Source organism: Clarias gariepinus, chromosome 1, assembly GCF_024256425.1.
Source record: "Clarias gariepinus isolate MV-2021 ecotype Netherlands chromosome 1, CGAR_prim_01v2, whole genome shotgun sequence".
NCBI lineage: Eukaryota > Metazoa > Chordata > Actinopteri > Siluriformes > Clariidae > Clarias > Clarias gariepinus.
The window spans coordinates 19,585,361-19,598,886 of record NC_071100.1 but is presented as its reverse complement, the minus strand read 5'-3'; the positions used below and the strand labels follow the sequence as shown (position 1 = coordinate 19,598,886).

Here is a 13,526-nt window from a genome sequence, read left to right as displayed (position 1 = left end):
AGTTAAGGGATCTTAATTAATTTACTTTCAACGTTTACTGATACACAACTGCATTCCAGTTAAACAATTAGATTAAATTAGAACAAAACAAATATGACAATTTTATCTCACATTTACCAATTAAGTTGAAACTTTTTTTGTTTGTTTGTTTGAGCTGAAAGAAGTGATGTGCAATATGGTAGTGACTGCTATACACAACCCAAGAAAGCATTTTGACATTACAGAATAAGGAAAAGAGATGTCTGGGTCTGATGTGTGAGTCTGAAAGAAATGTTCATAGAGCTAAGAAATGCAATAAATTTTGTAGCACATTAATATATGTACTGTATGAAGGATTCATATTTGCATTACCATTTCTTAACTGATCTATGAGCTTCCTGCTAACTTTTGAGAAAAGCTTGCAGTGAGATTCTAAAAATATAAGCATTAGTTCTTTGACCCACTGTGCATGCCCAGCCATTTTAGTCAATACACCTGTATGGCTTAGGCTCTACGTATATAACATTGCAGAATTTAAAGTGAAACAAAAGATGCGTGTTTATCTATTTAAGTTGGTCACCTGACATTTGAACTACTCACCCAAACAAAACAAAACAGGGCCTACCTTACACATTAGCAAAACTACCTACAGTTCAGTACATGCTCTTCAGCTGCTCTGTGTAGGGCAGAACTACATCGTCAGTAGCTGCACAGAACTCTGGGGCCTGTACATAAGTTGTCTCATTTGTCCCCTTTCTTAATCCATATATCTATATATTTTATTTCAGAATTACAAGGACCCTCCTGTCAACTGTGATGCTCCTAAGGGCTTTAAAGTTATTTACACACAGGACAGAGAAAATTACAATATTTGCATTGCCTTTAATCATACACAAAACATTTACTGTATATTTATGAGAAGAGTCAGGGGCAAACACACCTGATTAAGAGAAAATCCACAAAACCATATTACAATATTGCAATTATTACATTAATTGCAGCAGTCATGCCATGCCGTGGAACAAGGAGAATGTACGGTATGATGGCTCTTGCATACACTCATATTGCCAAAGCTCAGAATCAATTTACAAAATTAGAACAAAAATAAACTGAATTAAAAAATAAATAAATAAAATTGACACAATTACATTTAGGCATTTGGCAGACGCTCTTATCCAGAGCGACTTACATTTTTTTCTCATTACACATCTGAGCAGTTGAGGGTTAAGGGCCTTACTCAAGGGCCTAACAGTGGCAACTTGGTGGTTGTGGGGTTTGAACCTGGGATCTTCCGAACCGTAGTCCAATGCCTTAACCACTGAGCTACAGTAACAATACGGTATTGTTATTACAGTAACAATGCAGTCAAAATAAAGTGCTGCTAAAAATAAACTACTGGAAAAAAGAAATGCAAAAGTAATAATAATAATAATAATAATAAACAAAAGTATTGTTCAAGAAGAATCATTATTGATACAAAATAAGAGGAAAATTAAAGAAAAGGGAAAAATAAGGTAAGCAAATATAAAATGAAATTCTGCTGCATGTACAGTATGATTGTAATTCTCTCTCCCTCTCTCGCTCTCTCAAGGTGCTTTATTATTTATATTTAATATTTGTATATAATAATATTTTTAATGCTTTATTTTATTGAGTGTGCTCCGCTGGCACAGTCTCTTATCTACAGTCAGAGGGTGCTCACTGAGTCTGTACTTCATCAGGGTGTTACTTAACTTTGGGTCAGTCACCTTTCTTAGTTAGACTGCAATGATGTACTGTCTGCTTAGTGAAGGTAAGTGTTATGAAAAGTGTGCTCTGGCCACAATATGCCTACTGTATGTAATGAAGTGATTTGCCCTCAAAATAAAAGCAGTTTATAGCTGACTTATCAGAAGGAAGCTGGAGCTGTATGATTTTATGCTTTTGGCCTTGCATCTTCCACAGACAGTTTGACATTGTTTTGAATATGAAAGTGTAAGAAATAGGATATGTGGGGATTGTGTGTGTGTGTGAAGGTGAGTGATTGCGTGTGTCTCACACGCTATGTGTAAGAGTTGGCAGCTTTGTATGAATATAAACTATGAGCAGAACTGAAGTGTGCCATTCATAGATGTTCAATTTCAAAACACCAGCGGTCATTGTCAGCGTTAACTGGATAATGGTTATAAACTGCCTGTGCTAATGTTTACCACAGAACCTGATGTTAGCATTAGCCACTGTCTGTCTGTATTAATGTCTGCAAAGTTTTCATACAAACATTGAAAACATAACATTAAGTCATAGCTGACCGCTGGTGATGCTTTCATTGATTTTCAAAAATGACCAGTGAAAAACCATGGAAAGATTACCTTTTATGACATTTTATCCAGACAGTTACAAGAGATAAAACATTAATCAAAAAGTAATATTAACGCTAATTCTTCAGAAGCACAGGCTGGAGATTTGGGTAAGATCAAGCCTAATTTTGGCTAATGTTAGATTGCCTTAATATACAGTAACATTAAGTGAAAACACACCAGCCTCTTCCATGTAACTCTAACTGTTTAAAATAACCTCCAAGTCAACCAAAACATAATTTATTAGGAAAAAAACACTTACCAAAACGAGTCCAAAACGATAGAGTCAGTATGGCGGGTGGAGGCAGGTAGAAGGATGAGGATTTTATATAATTGTGTGATTGCATCTTAGTGAAGGTACATTGCTGGCTCAACTATGAATCTATTAATTTCTTAAATCAGGTGATTGTGTAGTCAGGTAATTTAAGGCATGTGACATCAAGTAACCAAGAGAGAAATGCGGTGAAGTAATAATTAAGGATGTGTATCAGAATTATTATTTTCTTTTATTAATTATTATTTTTATTTCCATTACTAAACTTGAATCAACTTAAATCTAAAACATTAATCTATTAAAAAAGCAATAAAATTACAACATTTGTATTTGCATTACGTAGCATCTTTTTCCTTTAGTTTCTTGTACCCTTGCTGACACTTAGTATTCCTTAAGAAAAATAGTGTAACACTGTAACTCAGACATGATTCAATAATGAAAAAGATCTCCATTTACAGAACAGGAAGTTGATAAATATTAGTCAGTGATGAGTCAGTGTTTCACATTGTGAGCTACATTTACTAAATTAGTAGTGATTGTTAAAATGACTCAGTCCACCTCTGACAGAATATAATTATTTACACATGAGCAGATACACTGTTTAACATTTTATTGTGTAACTACATGTTTAAATAATGCTGTTTGGAATAAATTCATACATATGTGCTTTTATTTTTAGACAGAGACTTATACACCTGTGCGTACATCTGTAACAGGTGAGTGACAGTTTGTTATTACTGTTTTTATAATACAGAAAGTATAGCAGAAACTTCATAGTTTGTTTCTGTATACTTTTAATTTTCACTTTTTTATCTTCAAGCCTCTAACTCCCCTAACTTCTGATTTCTTTGACGTGGCAACATTATCCAGTTTTATTAATGTTTATTATAGAAACTTTATAATTTTTTTCTGTTTACTTTTAATAGTGTTTTATTTTAGAAGTGATTAGTGCAGTAAAGTCTACTGCACATTCTAATAGTGTATTTAAGAAAATGAAATCCTAAAGCTGAGCTAACCATAGTTAGCTCAGTGTAATTATGTGACGAGCTTGCCATAAAGTCAATCAAAACTACACATCAAATTAGTTTTTGATCACTTTGTGTGGTATCACTAAATCTAATCTAATCAAGTACTTTGATATCATAATATACACTACCGTTCAAAAGTTTTAGAACACTTGCAAATTTCTTTTTTTTTGTTTTTTTTTTTTGTTTAGTGATTTATTTTTTACATTCTACAACAATACTGGGGATTTCAAAACTATAAAATAACACATATGGAATTAGGTAATTACATAACAACAACAAAAACAACAGTTAGTTGTTATTTTAAGACACAGAGGTCAGCCTTTCTGTAATAGTTCTTGCAAGAACAGTATTGTCAAGTGCATTTGCAAAATCCGTCAAGCACCATAATGAAACTGGCTCTCATGAAGGCCGTCCCAGGAGGGCGAGACCAAAACCTACCTCTGCCGCAGACGAGAAGTTCATTTAGAGTTATCAGCCTGAAAAATGACCAATTAACAGCACCTCAGATTAGAGGCGTTATGAAGTCTTTACAGAGCATAAGTAGCAGAAACATCTCAATATCAACTGTTCAAAGGAGATTAATGCATTTTTTGGACGCCTTCAGCATTCCTTTACAATGTAGAAAGAAATACAAATCAGGAACGATCATGGAGTTAGAAAGTGTTCTAAAACTTTTGAATGGAAGTGTAGATGTAGGTTTATTATTTTGGACAAACTTAAGATCATCACACATTTTATTCCATTTATAGAGCTGATTAGTGCAGTTCTCCTGACCTGTGTGTCTTATTTGTAACAAAGAAACCTAAACCCGAGCTCGCACCAGACCTTGAAGGAGCTGCATTGGCAGGAAACTCAGTGACTCTGTACTGTACACTGAAGCTGCAGTCTACTGGATGGAAGATTTACTGGATTAAAGACACAAAGTGTAATGAAACTGAAACATTTCACTACTTTAACAGATCAGTTAGAGTCCCGGATGGAGGTCAGTACACACACTACAGTGATGCACTCTGGGTAAATGTTACTGGTGAGTATGTGACTGCACTGAGCAAAACAAATTTGGTAGTGTTTGGTAGTAACACACAGGAAATTGTATTTATGAAGGTTGAGAGAACAAATAAACTTTCTTCAGTCTCATGGCTTGAGTGTGTTTCAGTAAAGAGGGAGACGTTTGAATATTTATACTGAGTAGAAAAGAAATCCTCTAAATTTGACTTTAGGGTAGATATCCCATCTTTTTAAATACGCGCAGAAATAATATATTTATTATTATATTATTCCAACATTAGAGAAACAAACAGTGTTCAAATGGCTAATATTTACCTACTGAATGGATTATCAAAGGTTTATATCCCCCTCTCTTTTAGATTGAAAATGCATTGTTTGACAGAAAGTCTTCCAAACATGCAAACAAATGCTGTAGAGTGATGATGTGTTAAAAAACAACTAAACTAACAGTTTATATTGAAACAAAGTCAGTATGACTTGCTGTGACAACAATTCGAGGACGCTTTACACTCAGGTACAATTTGTGTAATTTATTAAGGAAATAAGTGACTAAGTTTTATTGAGCATCCCACAGAACTACTCACAGTTCCTCTCTTTCACCTGCTTCTTTTTTATGCAAAACCCAGCATCTTCCATTTTGTTTTGTTCTTTGTTTTAAAACTGGTTCTTTTTAAAATATAAATATTTTTCTGTAACGTGTACTGCAACATTGTGTGGTAAAATATTGATGTTTGAAACTTAGGAATGATATATATATATATATATATATATATATATATATATATATATATATACATATATATATATATATATATATATATTATTATTATTATAATTATATATATTATTATTATTATTATTATTACTATATATATATAACAGTTTGTAATAAATAAACACAGGTTGCCTTAGACTTTTGCACTATGCTGTACACGATGCATTTTATTTTAATCAGGATTTATTAGCATCATTAATAAAATATTAGGCTCCTTATAAATAGTTTCTACTGCAAACCTTTTATTTTCTTTCTCGATTTGTACAAATAGTAAAGTAATATTGACAAATGTAAATATATTAATTATTAACAGCTGAATCTCCTCCAGTGTCTCTGATTATCAGTCCCAGCAAAACTCAACACTTTACCGCTGACTCTCTCTCACTGAGCTGTGAGGACCAGAGAGACTCTACTGGATGGACAGTGAGACGATACACACACAGTGAGACAGTGTAATTGTTCATCAGTTTCAGGATCTACATGTAACATCAGCTCCCTCTCTACATCACACACTGGAGTTTACTGGTGTCAGTCTGAATCTGGAGGACGCAGTAATTCTCCCAACATCACAGTGCACAGTGAGTCTTTTATCAACTTTATTTCTCATCAGTATTAGTTTAATACACAAAACCAGACCTGACATGAACTTCAAGTTAACTGTTATTAGTCACTTTATATGGGGAATTACATTAATCCTTTTTAGCTCATATAGTTCACGGTTTTATATCCTCGTCAATGCATGATTGCAATTGTTCTACCATAACTTAAGAAAACAGCTACCAGTCAAATGTTTGGATACACCATCTCCTTCACTGTTTTAACTTTATTTTTATTATTTTTAACGTTGTCCTTTAATACTGAAGACATCCATACTGAGAGCATGTACACAATTATGTAATAACCAAAAAAGTGTTAAACAACCCAGAATACGAATTTCAATTAACAGTTGTGCCTTGTCAGGAGTTAATGACATTTCTTACCTTTTTAGTGGGCTTTATACAATCAGCCTTCTAGTGCAGAAGAAGGGATAATTACAGAGTCAATAGCCCTTCAAAGCAACAACAGTAAAATTGTTTAAAAAATTGAAAATATGAAACATTCTGGGAAATCTAGCCAATTTTTGTTGACTGCATAACTTCATATTTGTTCTGTCATAATTTAAATGCCTTCAAAACAATATTATATATATATAATAGAGAGAGAGAGAGAGAGAGAGAGAGTGTCATTATGGATATTTCGTGTGGCTTTAATTTCAATAAGGAATTTGGCGGCCGTGCTGCTATTTTATTAAAAAAATGTCCCCCTCTTGGCCGGCAACTGCGAGTGATGTCACTCCCTGTACAATCCCGCACCACAGTATAGACCCACCCCTGATGCTGATTGACAGGTTTCCATGTAACACGTTGGAAATGCAATTTCAAATAGATTAGCAATTGCGTTCGAGTATTGGCCGGCTTCACGCGCGAGGCAGAAAAAGTGAAAAAGCAAAAGTGGTAATTGATTTTGTTATTTAAATATGACAGGCTCATGACTTGTAAGACATGAGAAATGCGAATGCAAATGTACTTTTCTTTTTCATTTGAAAGATTGTCAGTGGGCTTTCGCGAAGGTGAAAAAGCAAACGGTAATGCAAAGTTTGCAATTGCATTTGAATTATGGCACACTTTGTGCGTCCACATATGGGAAACGCAAATGTAAATGTAATTTGCAATTCCTTTTGAATAATGTCCGGGATATTACTCCATATATTAACCTCACACTGCTGCTAGTTTCAGTTTGTACTCATTCCTGAGGATGTGTGAGATTAGCCATTTAGAATAACATTAGCTATTTTGTTATTTCTTTTAAGGACACTATATGATGTGTGAGTGAATAGCCTAGCTACCTAAATGTAGCATAATATCATTTCAATATGTTGTGACATGGCCAACTTAACATTAAAATAAGTCACATACAAAAAAATATATATTATAATAATAGAGTTTTTTTTTTTTAAAGTTAGCTGGATTAGATGTCAATCCATCAAATTTTTGGTGAAAATTTAGAATTTCCCTCTGTTGTAGTCTAGCTGTTGAACAGGTCATCCCAAAGTCTACCACTTCTATCAACCATTCCCTTTTATGTTATATAATACAAACATTTGCTGCAGTTTAAAAGATATAGGATTAAGGTCAAGTCCAGATGTACATGTATAAGTCTTTAAAATAGCATTTGCCCTAAACATATTGTACTGTAAATATAGTGTATCTGTTTTCATAAGCACTATTCTCATTATCTCATCTTACCTTTATCTGTGTTCTGCTTTAGTTCTGAGTACAGAGTGTCATCTTTCTCACTGCTCTTTCCTAGTGGGTAACAGTCACTCATTTAATATTCATTAACATTAATGTACCAATCTACAACCGATTAAACTATCATAACTACAAACCATTTATATATCCATATTAACTTAGATAATTTTCACTTTAGATACTGAATGATTCATGGCAGTTACTGAATACTTGCATTTTTTTGGGGGGCGGGAGGTCCCCCAATTTTCTCCCTATTTTAGTCATGTCCAATTCCTCCCCGTCACTACAGTAGTAGCTCCCACATTAAGCTACTACTCCTCAGTCGGGAGGGCCGAAGACTATCACTGTTGGGAGTGGCGTAACACACTCGGAGGACAGCGCTATTCGCTCCTTCCGCTTGCGGGAGCTCACAGATGCCCCTGATTGGCTGTAGAGCTGTGATTAATGTGGGAGCACTAAGTACCTCTCATCTCTCCCCTGAGAGAGCTCGGCCAATCAGCTGTCTCTAGAGGCACTTGGCTTTAAGTTAAATATCTGGCAAATCATCAAAAAGTTTAAAGAACTTAATTAAATCTAAAATAGTTGACATTTTGTACTGCATAAAGTAAAAGAACATCTGTTTTTTCTTTGATTTCTTAAGATTTTTTAGTTCAATATCAGCATAAGTCACATCACTCAGTTCAGTGGCAGCTTTTATGAAGATTAAAGACAAAGCATTTTCACCATTAATGTGTATAAATGATCACTTAAAAAACAATTAGAATGTATTATGCTGTATGTATATGATGTTGTCCATTAGCTGCCATACAGGTCCTCTCCCCAGTTCACACTGATGTGAACACTCTGTATGAGATGTTACTTAAAACATTGCAGGTGTGTGAATAAGGTTTTGAGCAAAGTATAATATCTGGGTTCTACTTTTATAGACAATATCTAGTGTAGTGATGGGCTGTTCATGAACGATTCGTTATTTTTGAACGAATCTTTAACATTACTCAGATGAACGAGTAGTCTCGGAGAGTGATTTGTTCGTTTTTTATTGGGCGCGCATGCGCAAAGCATCGCAAACCCTCCGTATGTTATATACAGGAAACAGAATTAAACGATTCTCAGCTATGAGTCTTCAAGTCGTTCCTTTGTCACGTGACTCCCACAGACGCTATGCAATGCAGTCGACTCCGACTGCAATATATGATCAAATCAAATAGTGAGTTACTCATTCTGTTTACTATAATTTGTGGTTAGCGGCATTGTACTATTTTCATAACTGGAGCTATAGCCAAAATTTGTGTATGTGAGGGCATTTGTATTGAAAACGCAGCATTTTATGTCGGATCAAAAGAACGAAATGAACTAAAGGATTAAAAAAAAAAAAAGATTCGTTCATTTTGATGAACGAGATTCAAAGAACCGAGTCACTAAAATGATTCAAACTTAGCACCCTGCCTTATGCCCTAAGCCTCCTTGGGTAGTGTTTAGGAAAGATGAGTGCGCACACACAAAAGCGAAAGCTCATTCATTAACTGATCTTCTGTAAATGCAATCCAGAAAAACCAAAACTTTACCTTTCTACAATTATGAACTAATTAACATAATTCTAGCCCAATCATACCTTTGAACACCAATCATAACTTTAAATCACTGCATATGCTAACATATAACACAAACTTAAGTAAATTAAAAACTGCTTTCAAAAATCAGCTTCAAGTAAGTTCTATTTTTCACTTATAACTGATTTAATCACTCTGAACATGTGTATTTCCTCTAACGTCTCATAAGAAACGAAGAACGTTCATCAATGACTACAATCCACACATGAAGTGTTAACTATAATCCGATTCACGCTCAGAAAAACACATCGTGACTCGTCATCGTGATTAGAGAGACGTATCACTTTCCAATCACATTTCCTAGTTAGAAACTATAAAAATGATCCCTGAAAGTATAGTCTTAACTCCACACCTCTTCAAACAACCGGACACTTCACATACCACACAGTTCCTAAAGATGGTAGGTTTAAAAAAAAAAAAAAAAAAAAAAAAAACATATTATACAAAAGTGGACAGGAATCTACACAGACTTCTCCTTAAACAAGAAGTACTAAAAAATTTATTTCTAGTTAAAGCGGTAAAATGCTTTTTATACGAATAAATAAATATCCCCATCATGCTTTGCGCCGCCAAGCATGAGTTACTTCCGCATCGTCGTTGGTCCCACAGACACTGGATCGTGCAATACCTCCATTAGACGCTAGATGGGGACAGTGATAAAGTAAAGTGAAGTTTACGTTTAAGATATTTTTTTATATCTGCTTTTTTATTTACTTTCCCCCAAACAAAATATTCAGTTATAAAACCTGTGTTCGTTTTGCAGCTAGATATATTGCTATATGACTTGACTTGTTAGCATTCCGAGTAATAAACCAGCACTATGTGACTAATACTTGTGATTAGCTTGTGTTTTTTTTCTCTCCTTCTTGTCATCTTCATTCCTATTCAGGAATGAATCGCTGTTGCGTCTGTGCACACAAAAAAGAGATATTAATTAAAATTCCATTAAATGAAACATGTAAATGAAGCAATGCATGTATTAATTAATTGCTAAAAGGTGCAAATTTCATAGAAAAACATAACTTAACAAAGAAACAAACAAAGAAAACAAACAATTACTGTCATTATTAAACATGTCCATGAATTCTACTGCTGTTTTATTTTTATTTTTTTTTCAAAATTTGATTTTATCAAATGTTGACGTGGTCTCTGATTATAGTCATTCAAAAAGAATTACAACCACATTTCCTCCTTGAAGATGATGGTTTACCACTATCTTTCCAGGTTTTAATGAACGGGACATTTCTATTTTACAGTTTTTCTGAATTGCTAAAACACTAAATCCCATTGTAAAAACTAAACTGTAAACTACCAAAACTTTTTTACCAGAATCTCCCATTTACCACACCTCTAAACACATTCTCAAACACAAAGCACATTTAGCAATGTGTAAGTAAACTTTTACAGTAAACTCAGTACTAGAATGTGTACTGTATTGTCCGGGAAGCAGCACATGTATGCATCATACTGTGTCATTTACAGAACAAAATGTAGTTTGTTTTCACTGTGTACAGGGAATCTTTGAGCTTGACTCAGTGATTAGGCCTGAAGAATACATCTTCGTGGATGAAGCCGGATGCAATCTAGCAAAAAGGAGAAGAAGAAGTCATACTGTAGGTCAACGTGCCATTATTGAACTGCCTGGCCAGCGTGGTGGAAATGTAACTATATATATATATACACTAGGGCTGCAACTAACGATTATTTTGATAATCGATTAGTTGGGCGATTATGTTTTCGATTAATCGATTAATCGGATACAACCTAACCGCTTCTTTAATTTGATATTTTGCTTATAACTATTAAAAAAACAGGGTATTATTTATGTATAAAAATAAACTTTTAAAAATGCAAAAGCCACATATAGAGTTTAATAATCTTTAATTTTGACATTTTAAACCTTAAATGAAATATATTGTATAATATATACAGTATATAGTTTAAAAAATACACTGATATATTCAGCTGATAAGATATAAACAGCTAAAATAATGTAATTTTGTATAATAAAACTATGTATGCATAAGTAAAACCACAGTAAATTACAAGTTAACTTTGTAGTGGACTATAAAAAAAACTGTAGAAATGCAAAAAGCTAATAGTCACAAATGTACTGTTATTTGCATTCGCTGAAAACCACAACAATCACTAAATGTAATATTCTACTGTTATTTGCACCGTGTAATTTAAGATAATCTAAAATAGCGCCATTTAACTAATCACTATTGCTCATGAGGTGATTGCGCAATGTGATGCTCGCGAGTAGCACGTGAACAGATCTAGCGCGAGAGGCCCGAAGTTAGCAAACAGTTTAAACTAAAAGCACTTCAACTTTTACACGATGGAGAGATACAGTTTTTACCGACCCTGCTGACGTTTCTCCATCCGTAACACCAACACGTTTTCTTTTTAAGTGTTTGGCATGACATGCCGTGAAAGCTCGGTCTTGCATAGCGTGCAGGTTACCGTCTTCTTAGAGGCGTTTAATGTAAATCACTCCCATACCTTGGAGGACTCGGGGCGCACTCTTTTTCCTGCAGACGCTTCTGTAACCTCTACTGCGCAAGCGGCTGTGTATTTGTGCATCTTGTGGTCGCGCGCCTCAGTGACGTGAGCAGCCCAACTAATCGGTAACGGCATTCGTTGACAACGAATTTCATTATCGATAATTATCGATTTTATCGATTAGTTGTTGCAGCCCTAATATACACTTTATTTTATGCAGTTCTTTTTTATTTAAATGTGAAGACAAGAATAAAAGAATAAATAAATATTATTTTTATTATTATTATTATCCCACAGTGTTTTGTATTTATTTATGTAGTGTGCAATTGTTGCACATTGCACTGGTTTTGTGTGGTTTTTGACAGTAGTGCTTGATTTTGAGTAAAGTTAAAAATATTTTGGGTCAAATGTTTGGTTTTGCAAAAGGGGTCGAAGGTTTTGTGACTGTAGCTTGAATTGTAAAGTTTGTGTTTAGTGTTTTAAGACAAAGAGATGATATTTAAGGAAATGTGTTTTAGCAATTCAGAAAAACTGTAACTGTAGTGTTCGTCTTTAAACGTGCTATACGTTCTAGTAAAATATCTGGATAAAAAAAAAATTATAAAAATTCACGTATTTCCCCTTAAGGCCTTGTTCACACGGGCGTCTAGGACGTTCAGAGCGAGTTCGTTTATCCAAAAACCTAACACCCGTGTAAACAAGGCCTTATTGTCAAGTTAACCATATACAGTTAGTACATAGTGAAAGAAACAACGTTCCTCCAGGACTAAGGTGCTACATGCGACATAAATTTACAACATAAATCAACAGAAACACTAAACTAGCTAACCAAGAGGCCTAGTTAGATGGCTAGCAGAGACAAGACAGAAAGACCTAACATAAATTGCCTCAAGTGCCCTTTTCTTGGGATCATTTTTTTTTTTTTAATGTGTATGTGATTATGGAGCCCTGTCTTTGCTCCTGTAACGGGTTTGACCCTAAGTGCACGGGCAACACCATGAAACACGGACACGAGGCGAGGTCTTACTGGGAAAAAGGGTAATTTTATTTAGAAAAATGGGGAAGGGAAGGGAAGGGAAGGGAAGGTGATGATGCACGTGCTGGTCTGGTTGGCAGTGCCGGCATGCGGGCACAGGCTGGTAATAGGCAGAGTGGCAGCTTTGGAGCACGTGGAGGTGACGTTCCTGCACGCTCCCAATGACGGTGACCTCGTCCGCTGAACACGAGCCTAAAACGGCCCCTCCCAGCTCTCTCTGGGCGCGGCCACAGGCGGTAGTCTCTCCTGGACATCCGTCGGCTGGGTGGCTTTCCCGGCTGGGATCGGGGGCCCTAACGCAGTCCTCTCGGCGGCCTTTTCCACTTCGGTGGCAGGTATGCGAAGGTGGGCTCTACGCGGAAGCGAAGGTGCCGTGGGAGCTCGCGCAGCTCGTTCTTGCGCCGTCCTCTCGCAGAGATCAAAGATCGGCATTCCGCTTTTAAAGTTTCTGAGGTGCGTCACATTGCCCCGCTCGTGTGCCACTGTCTTTTTATAATCCACCGCATCGCAAAGTGCAGCTTGCCAGCAGTCAGACAGATCGACCAGCCCCCGAGCTACACTCCCCGCTGTGTTTTATAGCGCGGGGAGAAGCCCGGGATCATTAGCAGCGATAGCTCACCAGCCATGCTTAATTCCGCAGCCCTACTCCTTCATGCGCCAGTAGAAGCTTCGGAGTGAGCCAGG

General features: G+C 35.6%; 1 non-coding gene across 1 annotated transcript; it reads right to left on the bottom strand.

Moving 5' to 3' along the window:
* Positions 1–9,430: 9,430 nt before the first annotated feature.
* On the bottom strand, positions 9,431–9,643 carry LOC128531899 (small nucleolar RNA U3). The gene has a single exon (XR_008361231.1). It is a non-coding gene; the product is annotated as a small nucleolar RNA U3 (small nucleolar RNA).
* Positions 9,644–13,526: the final 3,883 nt, after the last annotated feature.